The sequence below is a fragment of the Salmo trutta genome, chromosome 30 (genome assembly GCF_901001165.1).
Source record: "Salmo trutta chromosome 30, fSalTru1.1, whole genome shotgun sequence".
NCBI classification, from domain to species: Eukaryota; Metazoa; Chordata; class Actinopteri; order Salmoniformes; family Salmonidae; genus Salmo; species Salmo trutta.
The window spans coordinates 4,169,821-4,191,903 of record NC_042986.1 but is presented as its reverse complement, the minus strand read 5'-3'; the positions used below and the strand labels follow the sequence as shown (position 1 = coordinate 4,191,903).

At 42.8% G+C, this 22,083-nt stretch overlaps 1 protein-coding gene and 1 long non-coding RNA gene across 3 annotated transcripts in view; both read left to right on the top strand.

Moving 5' to 3' along the window:
- Positions 1 to 22,083, top strand: part of LOC115168970 (agrin) — a 404,724-nt gene that overhangs the window by 3,820 nt on the left and 378,821 nt on the right. The gene's annotated exons all lie outside the window — the stretch shown is intronic.
- On the top strand, positions 4,021 to 8,256 carry LOC115168971 (uncharacterized). The gene is made up of 4 exons (XR_003870782.1): positions 4,021 to 4,119; positions 4,704 to 5,689; positions 7,378 to 7,507; positions 7,711 to 8,256. It is a non-coding gene; the product is annotated as an uncharacterized LOC115168971 (long non-coding RNA).

Genomic DNA, 22,083 nt, shown 5'->3' with positions numbered 1-22,083 from the left:
CTGCTAACCTTTTATTTTTTTTTACTTTTTTTTTTTGTATTTTTTTTTTTTGCCTTGTTGCGAAGAGGGGAGTTTCTTTGCTCTAGCAACTACTATATAGATCTAGAATGTGTCCTTTTTTGTTGTGGGTGCCTTGTGTTTGAAGAGGTTCTTAGCATGGCCAGAGGAGCCCAATATTTCACATAACCGGCTAGAGGGCCTAGTGTTATGTATGCTACTGAACAAAAAAAAAGTGTGGACTAGTGAAGAGAGAACATATGCTTTCGTGTCCTGTTTCAATGAAACCTTATGAAAGTTTTCAAGCTTTATTCAAGTTAACTTGCAATGTATTTGAAATTGTAATATGTTGCATTACTGTACACTTATTGCAGTGCACTGACTTGCTTGTGTGGCATAGTACTTATCCGGGCCTCTCGTGGTTAAGATACAAATCCAGATTAGTTTTTTTTCGGGACCCCTTTCAGCCAGGTGATTTGTTGACATTCCTCTGAAGAATGAGCTCCGAGGTTTCAAAGTTGCAACGTTTTTAATTAAGATAGTCAATTTGGATCCCATCCTCTGTGAGCAGCCAACCACCCATCGAGAAGACTGGGGATGTTAGTACAGTCGGACAAGGCTCTACCTGCCGCTGCACTCAGTGTATCCTCTTTCTTCCCATTCTTGACATTTCCACAGCTAGGAGAGACCCAGGAATGCCTGGCGGAGCTAGGTGGGGAGGAAAGAGTCTTTGTGTAACATGCATGGGGAAGGGGAGAGAGGATGAGTGCGAATGAAGTGGAAAGAGCGAGGAAGAGACGGTGAGGAAATTCTTTGTTCTAGTGTTGACTTGGAATGCTGAGGATGTATGTTTTGCTTGGCATCTCATGGTCGGGAAGTGCTCCTAAAGCTCCATGGTGTAGCTAGATGCCTGGAGGCATCATGTTTCGCACTCGCTCCACAGCGCTTTAGTGCCGCAGTATGGGCCACTCCAAAACCTTGCATGGGATCACTCAAGAAATGCTTTTATCTCACTAACAGAGGCCCATTATCAACAACCATCACTCCTGTGTTCCAATGGCACGTTGTGTTAGCCTTTAAAAATGATTAACTTGGATTAGCTAACTGATTATTAGAAAACCCTTTTGCAATTATGTTAGCACAGCTGAAAACTGTTGTGCTGGTTAAAGAAGCAATACAACTGGTCTTCTTTAGACTAGTTGAGTATCTGGAGCATCAGCATTTGTGGGTTCGATTACAGGCTCAAAATGGCCAGAAACAAAGACTTTTCTTCTGAAACTCATCAGTCTATTCTTGTTCTGAGAAATGAAGGCTATTCCATGCGAGAAACTGCCAAGAATCTGAAGATCTGGTACAACGCTGTATACTACTCCCTTCACAGAACAAAGCAAACTGTCTCTAACCAGAATAAAAAGAGGAGTGGGAGGCCCCGGTGCACAACTGAGCAAGAGGACAAGTACATTAGTGTGTCTAGTTTGAGAAACAGACGCCTCACAAGTCCTCAACTGGCCACTTCATTAAATAGTACCCACAAAACACCAGTCTCAAAGTCAACAGTGAAGAGCCGACTCGCAAAGAAAAAGCCATATCTCAGACTGGCCAATAAAAAGAAAAGATTGAGATGGGCAAAAGAACACAGACACTGGACAGAGGAAGATTAGAAAAACGTGTTATGAACAGACAAATCTAAGTTTGAGGTGGTCGGATCACAAAGAAGAACGTTCGTGAGACGCAGAAAATATTAGAAGATGCTGGAGGTGTGCTTGACGCCATCTGTCAAGCATGGTGGAGGCAATGTGATGATTTGAGGGTGCGTTGGTGGTGGTAAAGTGAGAGATTTGTACAGGGTAAAAGGGATGGCTATCACTCCATTTTGCAACGCCATGCCTTACTCTGTAGATGGCTGTTATGCATATCCTAGCTTCTGAGCCTGAGTAACAGGCAGTTTACTTTGGGCACGCTTTTCATCCGGACGTCAAAATAACTGCCGCCAACCCAAAGAGGTTAAGCCATTTTGCCACAACTTTGAAAGTATGCTTGGGGTCATTGTCCATTTGGAGGACCCATTTGTGACCAAGATTTAACTTCCTGACTGATGTCTTGATGTTGCTTCAATGTATCCACATAATTGTCCTTCCTCATGATGCCATCTATTTTGCAAAGCACTCCCACAACATGATGCTGCCACCCCCGTGCTTCACGGTTGGGATGGTGTTCTTCGGCTTGCAAGCCTCCCCCTTTTTCCTCCAAACATAATGATGGTCATTATGGCCAAACAGTTCTATTTTTGTTTCATCAGATCGGAGGACATTTCTCCAAAAAGTACGATCTTTGTCCCCATGTGCAGTTGCAAACCGTAGTCTGGCTTTTTTATGGCGGTTTTGGAGCGGTGGCTTCTTCCTTGCTGAGCGGCCTTTCAGGTTATGTCGATATAGGACTCGTTTTACTGTGGATATAGATCGTTTTTCACGTGTTTACTCCAGCATCTTCACAAGGTCCTTTGCTGTTGTTTTGGGATTGATTTGCACATTTCACACCAAACCAGACCATGTTCTTCTTTACGAGACAGAACGCGTCTCCTTCCTGAGCGGTATGACGACAGCATGGTCCCATGGTGTTTATACTTGCATACTATTGTTTGTACAGATGAACGTGTTACCTTCAGGCGTTTGTAAATTGCTCCCAATGATGAACTAGACTTGTGGAGGTATACCATTTTTTTTGCTGAGGTCTTGGCTGATTTCTTTGGATTTTCCCATCATGTCAAGCAAAGAGGCACTGAGTTTGAAGGTATGACTTGAAATAGATCCACAGGTACAACTCTTATTGACTCAGATGATGTCAATTAGCCTATCAGAAGCTTCTAAAGCCATGACATCATTTTCTGGAATTTTCCAAGTTGTTTCAAAGCACAGCCAACTTAGTGTATGTAAACTTCTGACCCACTGGAATTGTGATACAGTGAATTATAAGTGAAATAATCTGTCTGTAAACAATTGTTGGAAAAAGTACTTGTCATGCACGAAGTAGATGTCCTAACCGACTTGCCAAAATGATAGTTTGTTTAACAAGAAATTTGTGTAATGGTTGAAAAAAAGAGTTTTTTTAATGACTCCAACCTAAGTGTATGTAAACTTCCGACTTCAACTATATGTATGTATGCGCGCCCATCTCATAATCCATTGCGGTGGCCTAGATTAAATGCCAATTTATGCTTGATCTGATAATGTGGTCGGAGGTTGGGACACAATTTGCGGAGCCTCCAGAGGCATGAAGAGGCCAATAAAAGCTCCATACCGCATCCCACATTTTTTGCAACATAACATTTTTAAATGGAATAAGTTTGGAACCACCAAGACTCTTCCTCTTTCAGCCAAACTGAGCATTCGGTGATGGGCCTTGGTCAGGGAGGGGACCAAGAACCCGATGGTCACTCTGACATATCTCCAGAGTTCCTCTGTGGAGACGGGATAACTTTCCAGAAGGACAACCATCTTTGCAGCACTCCACCAATCAGGCCAGACGAAAGCACATGACAGCCCGCTTGGAGTTTGTCAAAAGGCACCTAAAGACTCAGATCATGATAAACAACATTTTCTGGTCTGATGAAACCAAGATTGAACTCTTTGGCCTGAGTGCCAAGCGTCACGTCTGGAGGAAACATGGCACCATCCCTACGGTGAAGCATGTTGGTGGTAGCAAAGTACAGAGACATCCTTGATGAAAACCTGCTCCAGATCGTCCGTACACAGCCAAGACAACGCAGGAGTGGCTTCGGGACAAGTCTCTGAATGTCCTTAAGTGGCCCAGCCAAAGCCCGGACTTGAACATCTCTAGGGAGACCTGAAAATAGCTGTGCAGCAATGCTCCCATGCAACCTGACAGCACTTGAGAGGATCTGCAGAGAAGAATGGGAGAAGCTCCCCAAATACATCGCTCTACCACCGCCACCTCCTGATGAGGATGTAACACCCATGGCTGTATATAAAATAAGTGTTTTTTTCTTTTCTCAGAATTGAAGGATCCATCATACCGGATTAAATGTCTGTTTTGATTACCAAAAGTTCAGGAAACACTAGCGTTCAAGAACTCATGGTCGACCCCCAAAAAAACACCATTGAGGTAAGCCTACTGTTAGAATAACATTAACTAACCTAGCTAGCCCACATTTGCTGCCGCAACAAGCGGTGTTAGTTGATGCTAGCTAATCCTATACCTAAATAGTTTGCTAGCTAGTAGCTACCTACTTTAGCTGGCTAAGATTTGCCTACATTCGGAAGCTTTGTGAGCTAACGATCAACTAAACTAACTAGGGAGCTTGTTAACAAGCTAGCTAACTAGTAGTTTCTGAATCTGGGCACATTTTAGTCTGCTGACATTAGTCTAGCCAAATACCTTTTCTCTAAACATGTGGTCAAGCTAGCAAGTTAACTAATGTTAGCTTTCTAATTTTAGCGAACACCCAGTTAGCTAGCCATTTTATTCCTTGTGTTAGTTGATAAAGTTGTTCTTACCTAGCTAGCTTACTGTAGACTTAAGTTATTTATGTAACCTACTAGCTAGATCAATTAACATGTAGTTTTTTTCTCATTTATAATATTAAATGGTGGTCACAAACTCAACTGTTGTTTATTGCTTAGGATCCTATAGCTTAAGTATTTGGTGATGGTAGTTATCTAGCTAAGTAACTGTCTCTCTTATTTCAGAGAAAGCATATACACCATCTTAAGAAGTATGGAGAACTGACGGCAATCACACTGAAGAGAACATCCCCCAAAGACTCCCTCCACCATCAAGCAAAGCACATTAGTGAAGACACTTCACCACCGCTTCGATGAATTTGTGAGACTATGTGGGCTCCAACCATTCGCTCTTGTAGAACAAGAATCGTTCAGAGAGTTTGTCCAGGATCTGCAGCCTAACTCAAAGATCTTATCAAGGCCCACAATATGCCCCAGGATTGATGAAGCTACCAAGGAAATGAAGGTGACTGAGGCCATGAGAGGAGTTGACCACATCACCACCACCACCACCACCACTCTGCAAGAAGACTGAGCTTCATTGGTGTTACAGCCCATTGGATAGACACTGACAGTCTCAACAGATGCTCAGCAGCCCTGGCCTGTATAAGGTTCAGAGGATCACACACCTTTGTGTTGACAGGCGCCCTAAATCCATTCTGAGTTTGAAATCCGGGTTAAGATTGTAAGAACAGACAACGGTTCTAATTTCTTAAACTTTCAAAGTTTTTGGAGAAGATGAAAACAATGAGACAGTAGAAGCAGTGGGTGGTGAAGCAGCAGCTCAGCCAGGACAGGAAGGGGAACAAGAAGTCAAATTTGTTGAGGTGGCAACGATCCTGAATGAAGATGGTTTTGAGTACCAGCTGCCAAAGCACCAGCGCTGTGCTTGCCACCCACTCAACTTAGTATCTACAGTCGATGCCCTGAAAGCAACATCCGGTGAGGCTTACAAAAAAAGTGTCCTGTTCAACATTTGGCTAGTGGAAAGCACAAGCACTTTGGAACATGCGGAAGATCCACACTTGCAGCCGAAACAGTTGAAGATTCTTGCGACCTCCAGGTGCCATGCCGAATGCTACAAGGTGGAACTCCTGGTTCATGGCTGTAGAAATACTCCTGAGGATCTTCAAAGACAAAGGATAGGCGGCCGTCAGAGTTCTCTGCCCAATGTAAGTAATGATTATGTATTTTGTCATAAGGTCTTGAATGTTGTCTAAATCTGTTGCAGTGTTTCCTGACCCTTTGCTTGGGGACTAATAACTGTTTCACATGTTGTAGCCATACACTATCATTAATCCATTTAGTCAACTACTCATCCAGCTATTGGTTACTGTAGTTAAATCAGGTTAGTGGTCCCATTTTTATAGGGTTAGGAAACAGTTTTTTTTATATAAACTCAGCAAAAAAAAAAGAAATGTCCCTTTTTCAGGACCTTGTCTTTCAAAGATAATTCTTAAGAATCCAAATAACTTCACAGATCTTCATTGTAAAGGGTTTAAACACTGTTTCCCATGTTTGTTCAATGAAGCATAAACAATTAACTGAACATGCACCTGTGGAAAGGTCCTTCAGACACTAACCGCTTACAGACGGTAGGCAATTAAGGTCACGGTTATGAAAACTTAGGACACTAAAGAGGCCTTTCTACTGACTCTGAAACACACCAAAGGAAAGATGCCCAGGGTCCCTGCTCATCTGCGTGAACGTGCCTTAGGCATGCTGCAAGGAGGCATGAGGACTGCAGATGTGGCCAGGGCAATAAATTGCAATGTCCGAACTGTGATATGCCTAAGACCGCGCTACAGGGAGACAGGACGGACAGCTGATCGTCCTCGCAGTGGCAGACCACGTGTAACAACACCTGCACAGGATGGGTACATTCGAACATCACACCTGCGGGACAATCTGCGGGACAGGTACAGGATGGCTACAACAACTGCCCGAGTTACACCAGGAACGCACAATCCCTCCATCAGTGCTCAGACTGTCTGCAATAGGCTGAGAGAGGCTGGACTGAGGGCTTGTAGGCCTGTTGGTAAGGACCTGCCTTACAGACATCACCGGCAACAAGTTGCCTATGGGCACAAACCCACCGTCGCTGGACCAGCCGTTTTGTCTCACCAGGGTGATGGTCGGGTTTTGCGTTTATCCTACTCTGGAGGGGATCGATTTGGAGGTGGAGGGTCCGTCATGGTCTGGTGCGGTGTGTCACAGCATCATCGGACTGAGCTTGTGCATTACAGGGAAGACGTCCTCCTCCCTCATGTGTGGTACCCTTCCTGCAGGCTCATCCTGACATGACCCTCCAGCATGACAATTCCACCAGCAATGCTGCTTGTTTTGTCCGTGATTTCCTGCAAGGCAGGAATGTCAGTGTTCTGCCATGGCCAGCGACGAGCCCGGATCTCAATCCCATTGAGCACATCTGGGACGGGACCTGTGGGATCGGAGGATGAGAGCTAGGGCCATACCCCCCCAAAAATGTCCAGGAACCTGCAGGTGCCTTGGTGGAAGAGTGGAGTAACATCTCACAGGAAGAACTGGCAAATCTGGTGCAGTCCATGAGGAGGAGATACACTGCAATACAATATGATACTGACTGTTACTTATGATTTTGACCCCCCCTTGTTCAGGGACACATTATTCCATTTCTGTTAGTCACATGTCTTTGGAACTTGTTCAATTTATGTCTGTTGTTGAATTGTATGTTCATACAACTATTTACACATGTTAAGTTTGCTGAACATAAACGCAGTTGGCAGTGAGAGGACATTTCTTTTTATGCTGAGTGTGTGTTTATATATGTGTGTATATTATATTCATATGTTCAAACCAGCTGAACTCACCTTCCTCACAGAGTATGCTGCCACCATGAGCCCAGTCGCAAAGGCCATCAACATCCTGCAGGCTGAAACCAATGTCCAGACGGGGTGGCTACTTCCAAATATCAACCAACTGGACAAAGGATGACGCCACCATCAGAATGGGTAAGACAACATGTGGGTAATGAACAGTATTTTATTCATAAACTGTAGATTTGAGAAAAACCCATCTAACTGCAATCCTGACTTCGTGGTTCAGTCCAATGGGTAGCCTACTTAGCCCTGTTGCTTGGTTTATGTAGCTGGGGGATGGATTAATGTAGGCTCATAACTGCATGATTTCTGTTGTCATCTTCCTTGTATTTCAGGAATGGACTACATCAAGGACCTGGAAGAACCTTTGCTGCAGCTAGGTGATGGTACCAGTTCATCAAATGAGGACTTCTTCTTTGCCATGAAGACGTCTCAATCACAAGAAAGCTCCAAACAGCTGGACGGATGCCTGGCCTGTTCAGACATTTACATTTTAGTCATTTAGCAGACGCTCTTATCCAGAGCGACTTACAGTAGTGAATGCATACATTTCATAAAACATTTTTCTCCTTACTGGTCCCCCCTGGTCCCCCGTTCAGCTGATCATATGGAGTTGCTCAAGTCCTTCTTGGCAGTCTGTAAGCTGTCTCTGAGGTTAAACACACCCTTAGCTGCATCAGCTGCCTGTGAAAGGCTGTTCAGCATTGCAGGACAGGTTTTCAGCCCCAAGAAAGCAAGGCTGGATTCCAGAAACTTTGAAAACCAGCTTTTGCTGAAGATGATCTGTAAATTCTTCAACTTCAAGTAATGACATCTTAAAAACTTCTTATGGCTGGAATCCCGTTAGCGGGATCGATATGACAACAGCCAGTGAAGGTGCAGGGTGCCAAATTCAAAACAACAAAAATCTCATAATTAAAATTCCTCAAACATACAAGTATTATACACCATTTTAAAGCTTTACTTCTTGTTAATCCAGCCACAGTGTCTGATTTCAAAAAGGCTTAACGGCGAAAGCATACCATATGATTATGTTAGGTCAGCGCCTATACACAAAAAAACACAGCCATTTTCCAGCCAAAGAGAGGAGTCACAAAAAGCAGAAATAGAGATAAAATTAATCACTAACCTTTGATCTTCATCAGATGACACTCATAGGACTTCATGTTACACAATACATGTATGTTTTGTTCGATAAAGTTCATATTTATATCCAAAAATCTCAGTTTACATTGGCACGTTATGTTCAGGAATCTTTTGCCTCCAAAACATCCGGTGATTTTGCAGAGCCACAAAAATTTACAGAAATACTCATCATAAATGTTGATGAAAATACAAGTGTTATGCATGGAACTTTAGATAAACTTCTCCTTAATAATGCAACCGCTGTGTCAGATTTCAAAAAAGCTTTAACGAAAAAGCACACCATGCAATAATCTGAGTACGGCGCTCGGACACAAAAACATGCCATACAATATATCCACCATGTTGGAGTCAACAATAGCATTATAAATATTCACTTACCTTTGATGATCTTCATCAGAATGCACTCCCAGCAATTCCAGTTCCACAATAAATGTTTGTTTTGTTGGATAAAGTCCATCCTTTATGTCCAAATACCTCCTTTTTGTTCGCGCCTTCAGTTCACAAATCCAAATTCACAACGCGCAGGTCAGACAAAAACATCCTAAAGATTGATTCTATACATCGTTTGACATGTTTCTACGAACTTTAATTGAATTTTTTTAGTTTTCATCATAAATCTGCAATAAAGTTTCAACCGGAGAAATCCTTTGTCTTCAGAAATGCAATGGAACTGAGCTACCTCACGTGAGTGCGCATGGCTGAGGCTCATGCCCTGCTGGCAGTCCTCTCCCTCAATGAGCTCTTATTCTCCCCCACTTCACAGTAGAAGCCTCAAGCAAGGTTCTAAAGACTGTTTACATCTAGTGGAAGCCTTGGGAAGTGCAAAATTACCCCACAGACACTGTAGTTTGGATAGGCAATCACTTGAAAAACTTCAAACCACTTCCCGGTTGGATTTTTTCTCCAGTTGGATTTTTGCCTGCCATATGAGTTCTGTTATACTCACAGACATCATTCAAACAGTTTTAGAAACTTCAGGGTGTTTTCTATCCAATGCTACTAATAACATGCATATCGTAGCTTCTGGGTGTGAGTAGCAAGCAGTTTACTCTGGGCATGTCAGTCATCCAAGCTACTCAGTACTGCCACCCATCCATAAGAAGTTAACACTAGCAAGCCCAAGGACACGGATGCCTTATTCGTTTTGTTAATTTATGTTTTAAAATTCACAAGTTAAAGTTATAGGTGTCCTTGTTACAAAGGCATGACCTGAGACACTGATTTCTAATACAGTTCCATCAGTGGTGATGTCCACATATTCCTACAGTGAGATTATGTACAGAACCGAACACATACTTTTTTTTAGTTTTATTTAATGGTTCTATTATAGGATGTTTTTCTAAAGCAAAGTGACTGATTGTAAGTGCTTAAGTTTACTGGCTATATTACTTCATTATTAAGGCATAATTCCATTTTGTCTGTAAGAGATGTATTTTGAAGTGTTGTCTATTTGAGAATCAACATTCTTTAAAAAAAATCTAAACTTTGTGCATCCGTTAGAATGTTACCTTTAAGAAAAGCGCAAACCAAATAAAAGGGCAGGCTGTTTTGCTTTTTGGATTTACGGCTCTTACGTTTCATACTTTTACTTTTGATACTTAAGTACATTTACCTTGCGGTTATTTACTATCAGGTACTTTACAACTTTTATTCAAGTAGTATTCTATTGGGTGCATTTTACTTGAGAAATTTCCAGTAAGGTGTCTACTTTTACTCAAGTATGACAATTTAGTACTTTTTCCACCACTGCACCGCACCTGACAGGTGTGGCATATCAAGAAGCTGATTTAACAGCATGGTCATTACACAGATGTACCTTGTGCTTGGGACAATAAAAGGCCACTCTAAAATGTGCAGTTTCTTCACAACACAATGCCACAGCTGTCTCAAGTTTTGAGAGAGCGTGCAATTGGGATGCTGACTGCAGGAATGTCAACTAGAGCTGTTGCCAGAGAATTTAATTTTAATTTCTTTACCAACATAGTTTTAGAGAATTTGGCAGTACGTCCAACCGGCCTCACAACCGCAGACCATGTGTAACCACGCCAGCCCAGGACCTGCACATCCGGCTTCACTTGCGGGATCGTCTGAGACAGTCACCCTGACAGCTGCTGAAACGGAGGAGTATATCTGTCTGTAATAAAGCCCTTTTGTGGGGAAAAACTCATTCTGATTGGCTGGGCCTGGCTCCCAAGTGAGTGGGCCTATGTACTCCCAGGCCCACCCATTAGTGTGCCCCTACCCAGTCATGTGAAATCCATAGATTAGTGCCACATTTTTCAATTGACTGATTTTCTTATATGAACTGTAACTCAGTAAAATAGTTGCAATTGTTGCATGTTGCGTTTTTATATTTTTGTTCAGTCTAAATAAGCCTAACATCATATGTGATACTTTGTTAGTTACGGACAATTTTATTTTTATATAAATATGGGCAAAAACAATAGTAGGCTATCATTTTGTGAGCCGTAGTAGGGTATATTTTGCGAACGATATGATGGCCAGTTTGGGCAGGCTGAGTGTAGGCCTACAAATTAGGCTCTGAAGATGAAATAATAGCATTCTATTAAGCTTACTAATAGCCTTTACAACTGACCCGGTGTGCTTATCAACGTTAAACAATAGGCTTTTGGTAAAAGTAGCTCTGGATTTATAGCCTAAACCTATGCATCGACAATATGACAAGTCAGAACTGACACCTAAAGTATCCTAAGTTATTTGTTTTGTGCAAGAATAGGCATAATCAAAGGATAAGTAACAATATTGACTTTTGCGTATTGAATAACACTGAACAGAAGCAATTGGTGATTGTGCCAGGTGGCCAAATGCATGACCAGGGTTGCGCCCATGGGAGCAAGTGGAGCACTTCTTAGGCTTACCCATAATCCATGCAAGGCTTCTTCATTTGTTCATGGAAGTGCATTAAATAGGCTGCTCGACAATAATGCCCAAAGTATAGGGACCGTTCGTAATATGCCTATAGATGCTATGGAGGAATTTGGTAGAGACTCATTTCTACTTCAGTCCATAAATATTATTTTTGCCCCTCGAAAGTGCAAGCTCGAGAAGCATGGGGCAAAGTAATAATTCCAGTATAGGCCTAGTTATAATTCCAATATTTTCCAATTAAGGTATCCTATAGATTGGAGGAGAAATCCTGCCACCTGTGTCTGTTCAGATAGCCTCTGTATCAGGCTTAACTTGTCCTATTTCTTTTGGGATGAAGCCCCTATATTGTTTTTACTCTACTTATATATTGTGTATGATATTGTGCTTTCACCATTAGCTCACCGAGTCCAAGAGACTGTAAAACAGAACCCTGTTAATTTCAACACTAAGCACTTAACCAAATTCTGATATTTGCACAGCCTTTATGGAGGCAATCCCTGACCATATTCACAAAGTGTGTGTTCCAATGTGTGACCCAGTTGGTATACCCATATGAAACACAGGTGGGGCCCATGATGTAGCCCAAGTGTGTGTTCCAATGTGTGACCCAGTTGGTATACCCATATGAAACCCAGGTGGGACCCATGATGTAGCCCAAGTGTGTGTTCCAATGTGTGACCCAGTTGGTATACCCATATGAAACACAGGTAGGACCCATGATGTAGCCCAAGTGTGTGACCCAGTTGGTATGGCCATATGAAACCCAGGTGGGGCCCACCTGGACATGTTGGCTGGGAATCTTGCAGAGTGCACAGACAGGCACTCGTTATACAGGCAGCATGCATGTTTAGTTTGAAAAAGTCACTGCAAAATATCAAAACATTCTGACCACACCTCTACAGAAATGTGATCACAATTATATAAACTACCGTGGAGTAATTCCAATAGTTGCAAATTTTACATTAATTAAAGAGTGTTATTGTCACCTTAAGGTGAATGGGTGTTTTCCAGGCAGGGTTTACAATGCATGTTCACACGCGCACAGTTTTATGACATGTCTGATTAAAAAGGGAAACATGCATATGTATTGTGTGTGCCAAGTGTATAAATCTCAATATCTTTGTACATGCGCAGTAGAGGTGTAACGGTTAACCAAACCCACGGTTCGGTACATATTGCAGTTTTGGGGTCACTTTTCGGTAGAGCGGGAAAATTAAATCCCATTCACAATGTACAACATTCACAAATTTCCTGGCATTGTCTGTTGTGACAGGATTGTTATGTTGGGACTCTCAAGATGCCACTCTGATGCTGTGTTTTGTAACCATGTGGGAGGTGGGAATTTACCAGTTGTGAAGTCGTAAATACCAGTTTGGCTAATGGCCAACGAGCTGGATCAACCATAAACAAAAAATACAACTATCATGCTTGTAAACATAAACCACATTAAAAGATTGCTTTTTATAAATGTTTTGTTGCATTTAACTGCCGTAAATGCTGTTATAAAGGCCATTTCCTTAGTAAGTGACGTCGGAGGTCACCATGTGGAGAAGTGGGTGCTCAGGATGATAGACCTAGTATCCCACAAAGTAATTACCAGTTGGTGGGCCGTTCAAGTGGATTTTTCCCAGTCGTACACTGGCTGCGGTTCAAACTCCTAAAAGAGACACCCTCGTCCACTTACCCTCGCCTTATGCCCTTGGGAATCCCCATCACCATCTTGGAGGGCAAAGACACACCCTCGTCCACTTACCCTCGCCTTATACCCTTGGGAGAATCCCTGTCACCAACTTGGAGGGCGGTCCAAATGATTAGCCAAGCAAGGGAAGTTTGTAACGTAAGCCCCTCAAGCCTCGTTTTTAGTCCAGTTTGCAAGTGTACAAATAATGTTCACTTCGGGGCCTGAAACTCCCCATAATTCAATTCGGGACGATTGTACATCCGCTAAGAAAAGTCTGCCAAAAATTAAAACCTCAACGTCAATATATGGAGTCAACATACAAGTGAAAGTAAAAACAAATGTAAATAAGTTGTGCTGCTAATGCACATGACTGCACAAACACGTCTTGTAAAAGTAATGATGTTTTTGTTTGGTTAGCTTCTGGAAATTGTAGAAATAAAAAATGTTCCTTCAGAAGTTCCAGCTAGGCACGTTATTAATTTGCTAGCTATCGTACAGTAAGCGTATATTAATAATTATATATTTAATGTACACTACCGTTCAAAAGTTTAGGGTCACTTAGAAATGGCCTTGTTTTTGAAAGAAAAGCAACAATTTTTGTATATTAAAATAACATCAAATTGATCAGAAATACAGTGTAGACATTGTTAATGTTGTAAATGACAATTGTAGCTGGAAACAGCTGATTTTGAATGGAATATCTACATAGGCATATAGAGGCCCATTATCAGCAATCATCACTCCTGTGTTCCAATGGCACGTTGTGTTAGCTAATCCAAGTTTATCATTTTAAAATGCTAATTGATCATTAGAAAATCCTTTTGCAATTTTGTTAGCACAGCTGAAAACTGTTGTCTGATTAAAGAAGCAAGAAAACTGGCCTTTAGACAAGTTGAGTATCTGGAGCGTCAGCATTTGTGGCTTCGATTACAGGCTCAAAATGGCCAGAAACAAAGACTTTCTTCTGAAACTCATCAGTCTATTCTTGTTCTGAGAAATTAAGGCTATTCCATGAGAGAAATTGCCAAGAAACTGAAGACTGTAAAAAATATGAACATAGCCTACCTATCACTCTTTCCTTGATGAATGGGTGTTTGCATGAATGCAGAGGGGAGACAATGTGATGTTTCTTTGCATTTCCTTCTTGCTCATGTCTACTGGGTTGATGTCGCTGTAAATGTATCAACGTATTTGAGGTGTTGGCAGCTGCGTAGGCTATTTTCGTTGAGCAACATACTGTTAACGTTTTATCCGCAACTCTGTCGATCGCCATTGTAATCTACATGGAAGTCAAAATGTTCCCAAGATGGATATTTAAACGATGGAGGATCCTCTAATTCTGGTTTATCATCCCCACCACTCACCATCGTATGTAACTAGTTCCCAGCTGCGTCTCACAAAAGGGCCGTTTGAAATGCGGCAATTAAGATTTGAATTTTTATTACAATGTGTGCATAGGTTCTAGTTGTTTTAATGGAATAGCCTGAGATATTTTTTCAGGTCAGATTTACACAAGAGACATAAGCCTACAATGCAGCGTAGGCATAGCCTATAGGTCTACTGTTTTTATTTTCTGTATATACTGTATATTTGTATTCATTTGGGTGTGCAGACTGAACCAAGGTCCCATTACCGAGCCTGGTTCATGTACGGTTACACCCCTAGTTCGCAGACTTTTTTCAGAAATTACTTCAGAAATATTGTGTGAAATTTCCCCAACGATTATAAATGAGGCCCCAGGACCCTCTCTCTGATATCAGGTCTTTGGGGCTCCTGCTTCGTGGGAAGGAAGGCTCTTCCCTAGCTGTCCCCCTGTCATCACCCCTCTTTCTGTCGAACTCATTGCCTGCATGTCTGCCTGTCTGTCACATAATACTGTATTTCTGCGTGTATCTCTTCTTGCCTGTCCATGTGTCTATCCATCTGTCTGTTCTCCAGGCTTTCTTTAGAGCTCTAGCAACTACCAATCTACCCTCATCTCCATCCCATCTGTTCCTGGAGATCTGGGCGTAGAAGGGAACGCTTGCTTTTTCCCACACTCCGACTCCTCTGTATCAGAGCCCATCAGAGGCATTGCTTTGTCCACCTGTAATTAGGCTGGAGTCTGGGCCGTACAGCTGCCAGCCTATTAACCAGGTCCAACCTCCAGACCCGAGCCGTACATGCTCAAAAATGAATGGGATTGACCTACTTTTATATCTCCCTATTTCTGATGTTCTATCACAAGGAGATGTGTGTGTGACTTTGTTCAACTTTGTAGCTAACGATTGTTAAAAGGTAGGTAGTATAAATCTAACCACATCTAACATATTTTATTTAGTATACCCATCAGAAGTCCCAATGAAAGTTACACCTAACTTTTCTATTTTTCTAGTTATTGCATAAAACCGATCAGACTTTCATGTCGGAAAATATTTTTCCGGGTTGTGCTGTAATATGGAGGACATGGCTGGCCAGCCTATTGCCTATAATGTAAACTTAAACATTTTGTTATCTTACAAAGTGGGATTAAAATTGATTTAATTGTCTTTTTTTGTGTCAAGTTAAATGTCTCCCAGTGTCTGTTGGAAAGCAGACTGAACCAGGTTTTCCTCTAGGATTTTGCCTGTGCTTAGCTCTAAAAAGAAACAACCAAGTGCTTGCTAATGACAAGCATACCCATAACATGATGCAGCCACCACCATGCTTGAAAATATGAAGTGGTACTCAGTGATGTGTTGGATTGGATTTTACCCAAACATAACGCTTTGTATTCAGGACATAAAGTACATTTCTATGCCACATTTTTTGCAGTTTTCCTTTAGTTCCTTTATTGCAAACAGGATGCATGTTTTGGAATATTTTTTTGATTCTATACAGGCTTCCTTTTCACTCTGTCATTTAGGTTAGTATCATGGAGTAACTACAATGTTGTTGTTCCCTCCTCAGTTTTGTCCTCTCACAGACATTACACTCTGTAACCGTTTTCCTTCCTCTCCGGCAACTGAGTTAGGAAGGACGCCTGTATCTTTGTTGTGACTGGGTGTATTGATACACCATCCAAACCATCATTGAAGGAATATTTTATAGTATACTTTTGCCCCCACCCATCTACCAATAGGTGCCCTTCTTTGTGAGGCATTGGAAAACCTCCCTGGTCTTTGTGGTTCAATCTGTGTTTAGAATTCACTGAGGGACCTTTTATCTGTATGTGTGTGTGTGGTACATAGATGGGGTAATCATTCAAATATCATGTTAACCACCATTATTGCACACAGAGTCCATGCACATTTTTATGTCCATGCAAGTTATTGTGAAGCAAATACTCCTGTACTTATTTTACTCCTGTACTTATTTAGGCTTGCCATAACAAATGTTTTGAATACTTATTGATTCAAGACATTTCATCTTTTCATTCTTTATTAATTTGTATTAAAAAAAATTGAATAACAAAATTCCACTTTGACATTATGGGGTGTTTGTGTGTAGCCAACTAGCTATTAGCCTAGCCAACCACCATGGTTATGGTCTGCAAGCTAGAGCCCAACTACTGGACACCAGCTAGAACACAATTAACACAACACAACTTAAACCACAGATCAAAAGCAAAGAGAGAGATGAGACTTAGATTTATGGCTGGGGCCCATCCGATGGTAACTTTTTAAGAGTGCAGGCTGAGTTAGCTACCAAAGTGAGGCAGACGCTTCACCGGGCCGAGGGAGAGTCAGGGAAATCCAATAGCTATATAGCGAGAGAAATCCAAAATGGATCGATTCCAGATGTCAGTTAACTAGCACACTAGCACTAAGCCAAGGTGGAAAAAGTAGCAAAACTCCCATAGCCTACTTTACAGAGAACATGCAGAAAAGTTGAGATTACAAAAACTGACGAGGTACTACACAATTGGAGCAAGCAGGTATGATTTTCTCTTTCGTTTTGAGCCCACGGCAAGAAGGCACCAGAGCCTGCCGTGCTAATGAATTCTCACGAGATAACAGACACAAGTGCACCGTGGGAAGTTTCTAAGATATCCAGAAATAAATATCTAATAACCCAAAAACATAACTGTTTGTACTTATAGGTAACCAGATCGGGACTACAACAAAGTTACTAAGTGTTTGACCACACTGTGTTAATTGGTGAGTAAAAAGTCATTCTTCCTATCCTTTAAAGTCCCCCCGTTGACGAGATGACTCATGACGTGTGTAGGTCACACCCCATCGAGCAAGACTTCAATCGTAAATTGCGATGGAGCTACCCTCGAGAGAGTGTGTGTGTTGACCTAGCACATGTGTGCATGTGTGTATGTCTAGCACAGTATGTGCACACTGCGCAGCGATATCATATCTTAATAGGGGGAGTGTGATGACAAGGCCCTGACATGACACCCATCTATGGTGTTACAGCAGCTTTCTCTGAGGCCTCAGGAATGTTCCTCCCTACATATGTTTCTCTCTCTCGCTTTCTCTCTCCCTCTTTATCCAGTGTGTGTGTGTGCTCACCCACTGGCCCCCCTGAGCCAAGAGATTTGGCTCGCTGCAGTAGTGGCCGATTCTGTTGTTTTTAGCCAATAATGGCAAGGAAGTGATGGATTTCAGAGGAAAACAGAGATATTTGACTTAGGGCGTCTCAGTGACAAACACACACACACACTGGTTCTCTTTTAACAAATGACATTTTCATCTCTAAAATATGTCATAGCACAGGCTGTAGTTCTTGGGAAGTAAAGCACAGCCCATTGAAGATGAATGAGAACATAGCCACTTGTAGCACACAGAGCATTGATCACTTGAAGATGGAGCAACAGGCTTCTGTTTGCAGTCAACATGGTTCCATCAGTCACACAGACTGTCCACTGATGCACAGCACTTGACAGAAAGAAGAGGGAGTGAGGGTAGGTGCGACAGAGGGAGAGAATGACATAAAAAATGAGAGGGGTAGTACAAAGTACAGAGGAGTGTGTGGGAAATAACGAGAAATAGAGATTTATATGGAAAAAAGAGTGGGGAAAACACGAGGTGGTTAGAAAATTAGAGGGAACAAGAGTGAACGAGGGGCGCAGCGGGGAGAAATTTGAAAGAAATGGAGAGAAAGAGAGGGGTGCAATTAGAAACGAGAGAGGGAAATGGCAGTGTAAATGGAGGGGGAATTGAGCAAGAGAAAAACAGGTGCAGCAGCGAGAATTGAGAGAGGGAAAGGGAGAGCGAGTGAGAAACTGAGGGGTGCAGTAGGGAGAATTTGAGAGTGAATCGGGCCAGCAGCTCCCCTGCTTCGTGTTGGGCACATTATTATCCACGCTGAAATGAAGTCTTTCCAAGACCAGCCAGCGAGATGCTCCACTGCTCCTCCCGGGTTTACTAACTCTCCTCTCCAGTGGCTGTCTCCCAGTGTCCCCCTGTGTGGTGTGTTTCTGTAAAAGATCGAGTGTTATCTGATCTCTGCTGCTGTCTGTGTGTGTATGAGATACCTGTGTGTGCGTCACGTTTAGTCTTGGTTTCCAAAAAATGATAAAAAAGCAGACAGAAGACCTCATCTTAATGTGGTGCGTGATCATGTTGAACTGTAGCCCTCGTTCTCATTTTGTTGCTTTAGTTTCACTCCAGGAGTGTGGGAAGCCCGAAGGAAGAACTCATCATAGACTTGCCTACCGCCGGCGGTGTACCCAAACCCACCCTTCACATCGATGCGTTCCTCCTCACTCACCATTCGCTAACTCCAAAACCTGTCTCACTGTGGAGAACCTCGCCATAGACATTACTATATGGCAATGTCAGCCATTTGGGGGTTGACACCATTTTACAGTTTCTACGGCACGTTGAACTTCTCTACCCGCTTCCTGCATGCTCTGTGAAACTGCATGCTCTAAGTGGATAGAAGCCTATGCTTGGAAAGCACTTGAAATAAGACTGATTTGGATTGCTCTCCTCAAAAATACGAAGATCAAGTTTTTTCAACTATGTTCAATTTCAGGATTGAAAAAAACTGAAGAACTAGCAATTTTTTTCCTGTCTGATGGACAAGGCCTGTCAAGCTGCATACCAGAAGGTCAAACAAACTGCACTATAATTCTAAACAACGCGGCCATATGTAAGAACATTACAAACAGTTAAAATGTGAACAATTTCCGCCGTCTCAAAATGCACATCAGCTAATTAAAATCATACATTTATTTGCACATGATATAACGCTAAATTGTAGCTGGTCCCATTAGATAACCTGGCACATGTTAACCTCATCAGATAACAGGGACTGTTTCCTGGAACAAGTTCTGCATCAGCCAATTACAAATGTGAACAAACACTTTTCCATAAGAGCATCCTTAACAAAGTCGAGCACTCATTATCATCCTACAGATGGCAGTATTGCAGTAATAGTGTCAGTTGTTTTAAATAAGTTTATTGTGAGTCCAACTCAAACCTGCATTGGTGAGCATCCACACTAGAGGAAAGTGTATCGTTTATCAACCGACAGTACATCTGTCAATCAACTGTTCAATGCCTCCTACTGCACTCTGAAAGACTATTTTAGTAAGGCGGTAACACAAGACCATTCAGTGCTTTCAGGGTGTGTTCATTGTCATAGTGACGACTAGTGTTGCACGGTATAAAAACATGAAAACAATGTGGTTTTCGAAATTTTGGTACTTTCAGTACTAATGTCAAATGTGTCTCAAGGATTAACTCTTATCAGTGCAGCCAATTTCCCGCTTGTAGCGCAAAAGCACCATACCTGCTCCACTTAGCCTGCACTAGAAGCCTGGACAGCATCATGTTAGCTCCCCACTTAGCCTGCACTGGAAGTCTGGGCAGCATCATGTTAGCGCCCCACTTAGCCTGCACTGGAAGTCTGGGCAGCATCATCTTAGCGCCCCACTTAGCCTGCACTGGAAGTCTGGGCAGCATCATGTTAGCTCCCCACTTAGCCTGCACTGGAAGTCTGGGCAGCATCCTGTTAGCTCCCCACTTAGCCTGCACTGGAAGTCTGGGCAGCATCATGTTAGCTCCCCACTCATGCTTCAATGGAAGTCTGGGCAGCATCATGTTAGCTCTCCACTTAGCCTGCACTGGAAGTCTTGGCAGCATCATGTTAGCTCCCCACTTAGCCTGCACTGGAAGTCTGGGCAGCATCATGTTAGCTCCCCACTTAGCCTGCACTGGAAGTTTGGGCAGCATCATGTTAGCTCCCCACTTAGCCTGCACTGGAAGTCTGGGCAGCATCATGTTAGCTCCCCACTTAGCCTGCACTGGAAGTCTGGGCAGCATCATGTTAGCTCCCCACTTAGCCTGCACTGGAAGTCTGGGCAGCATCATGTTAGCTCCCCACTCATGCTGCACTGGAAGTCTGGGCAGCATCATGTTAGCTCTCCACCTAGCCTGCACTGGAAGTCTTGGCAGCATCATGTTAGCTCTCCACTTAGCCTGCACTGGAAGTCTGGGCAGCATCATGTTAGCTCTCCACTCATGCTGCACAGAGGTTAACACACTTGAATAATGCGACACGGAATGTATAAAGTTTGAAACTGTTAATTACTGCTTGCAAAACAATGTCAATACAGGCTAGAACACAATATAATGCAAGAAGATACCAGTAGTTTCCAGCTTTGTAGGCAAATTTTTCTTGTTAGCTTACTGTACCCTGGTACTTTGTCTGTGATAATATGCAAACCACAAAGCAAAATATGCTGATTTCAAAGCTGATTGCCACCAAAACTTTAACTTAAATCGGTTTCTATCTATTGCCTGAGCAAATTGACTCCGGTACACAGCAGGCGGGATGCAGGGGCGTCACCGTGTGCTAACGACATGGTGTGCGAACTAGCTTTCTAGTTAGCTAGCAAGCGGTATCACCCCCGACTCCCACCTGCTGCTGTGTACCGAAGTCTTCCTTAGGACTAGTTGGCTAAGCTAGCACACAGTATCCTTTTCTCCCACCTGATGAACACCTATCCTCGCCATCATTAACAGAACTGTGGGAAAATAGTGCCCGACAGGCTGGGGCGAAGAACACTACTGGTGTGTACTAGCTATAGCTAGCTACTGTTGTCGCCCCCTCCACCTCTATTTCGGTGGGGTTTATCTGCGGGTTGGCATCAAACGTTATGGTGCATTACCGCCATCTACTGTATTGGAGGTCCCCTGCCTCCCACCTATGTACTGGATTTAGAGATAAAAAATGGACCAATAGAAGTAGACTGAGCAAAAATATCAATGCAACATGTAAGTGTTGGTCCCATGTTTCATGAGCTGAAAAACAAACATCACAGAAATGTTCCCTATGCACAAAAAACGTATTTCTCTCAAATGTTTTTGCACAAATGTGTTTACATCCCTGTTAGTGAGCATTTGTCCTTTGGCAAGATAATCCATTCGTCTGCCAGGTGTGGCATATCAAGAAGCGGATTGAACAGCATGCTCATTACACAGGTGCACCTTGTGCTGGGGACAATAAAAGGCCACTCTAAAATGTGCAGTTTTGTCATACAACACAATTTCACAGATGTCTCAAGTTTTGAAGGAGCGTGCAATTGGCATGCTGACTGCAGAAATGTCCACCAGAGCTGTTGCCTGAGAATTGACTGTTCAGTTCTCTACCATAAGCCGCCTCCGTTTTAGAGAATTTGGCAGTACATCCAATCGGCCTCACAACCACAGACCATGTGTAACCACGCCAGCCCAGGACGACCACATATGGCTTCTTCACTTTTGGGATCTTCTGAGACCAGCCACCCGGACAGCTGATGAAACTGTGGGTTTGCACAACCAAAGAACCAATTTCTGCACAAACTGTCAAACCACCTCGGGGAAGCTCATCTGCGTGCTCGTCGTCCTCACCAGGGTCTTGACCTGACTGCAGTTCGGCGTCGTAACCAACTTCAGTGGGCAAATGCTCACCTTCGATGGCCACTGGCACGCTGGAGAAGTGTCTCTTCACGGATTAATCCAGGCAGATGGCAGACAGTGTGTATGGCGTTGTGTGAGCGAGCGGTTTGCTGATGTCAACGTTGTGAACAGAG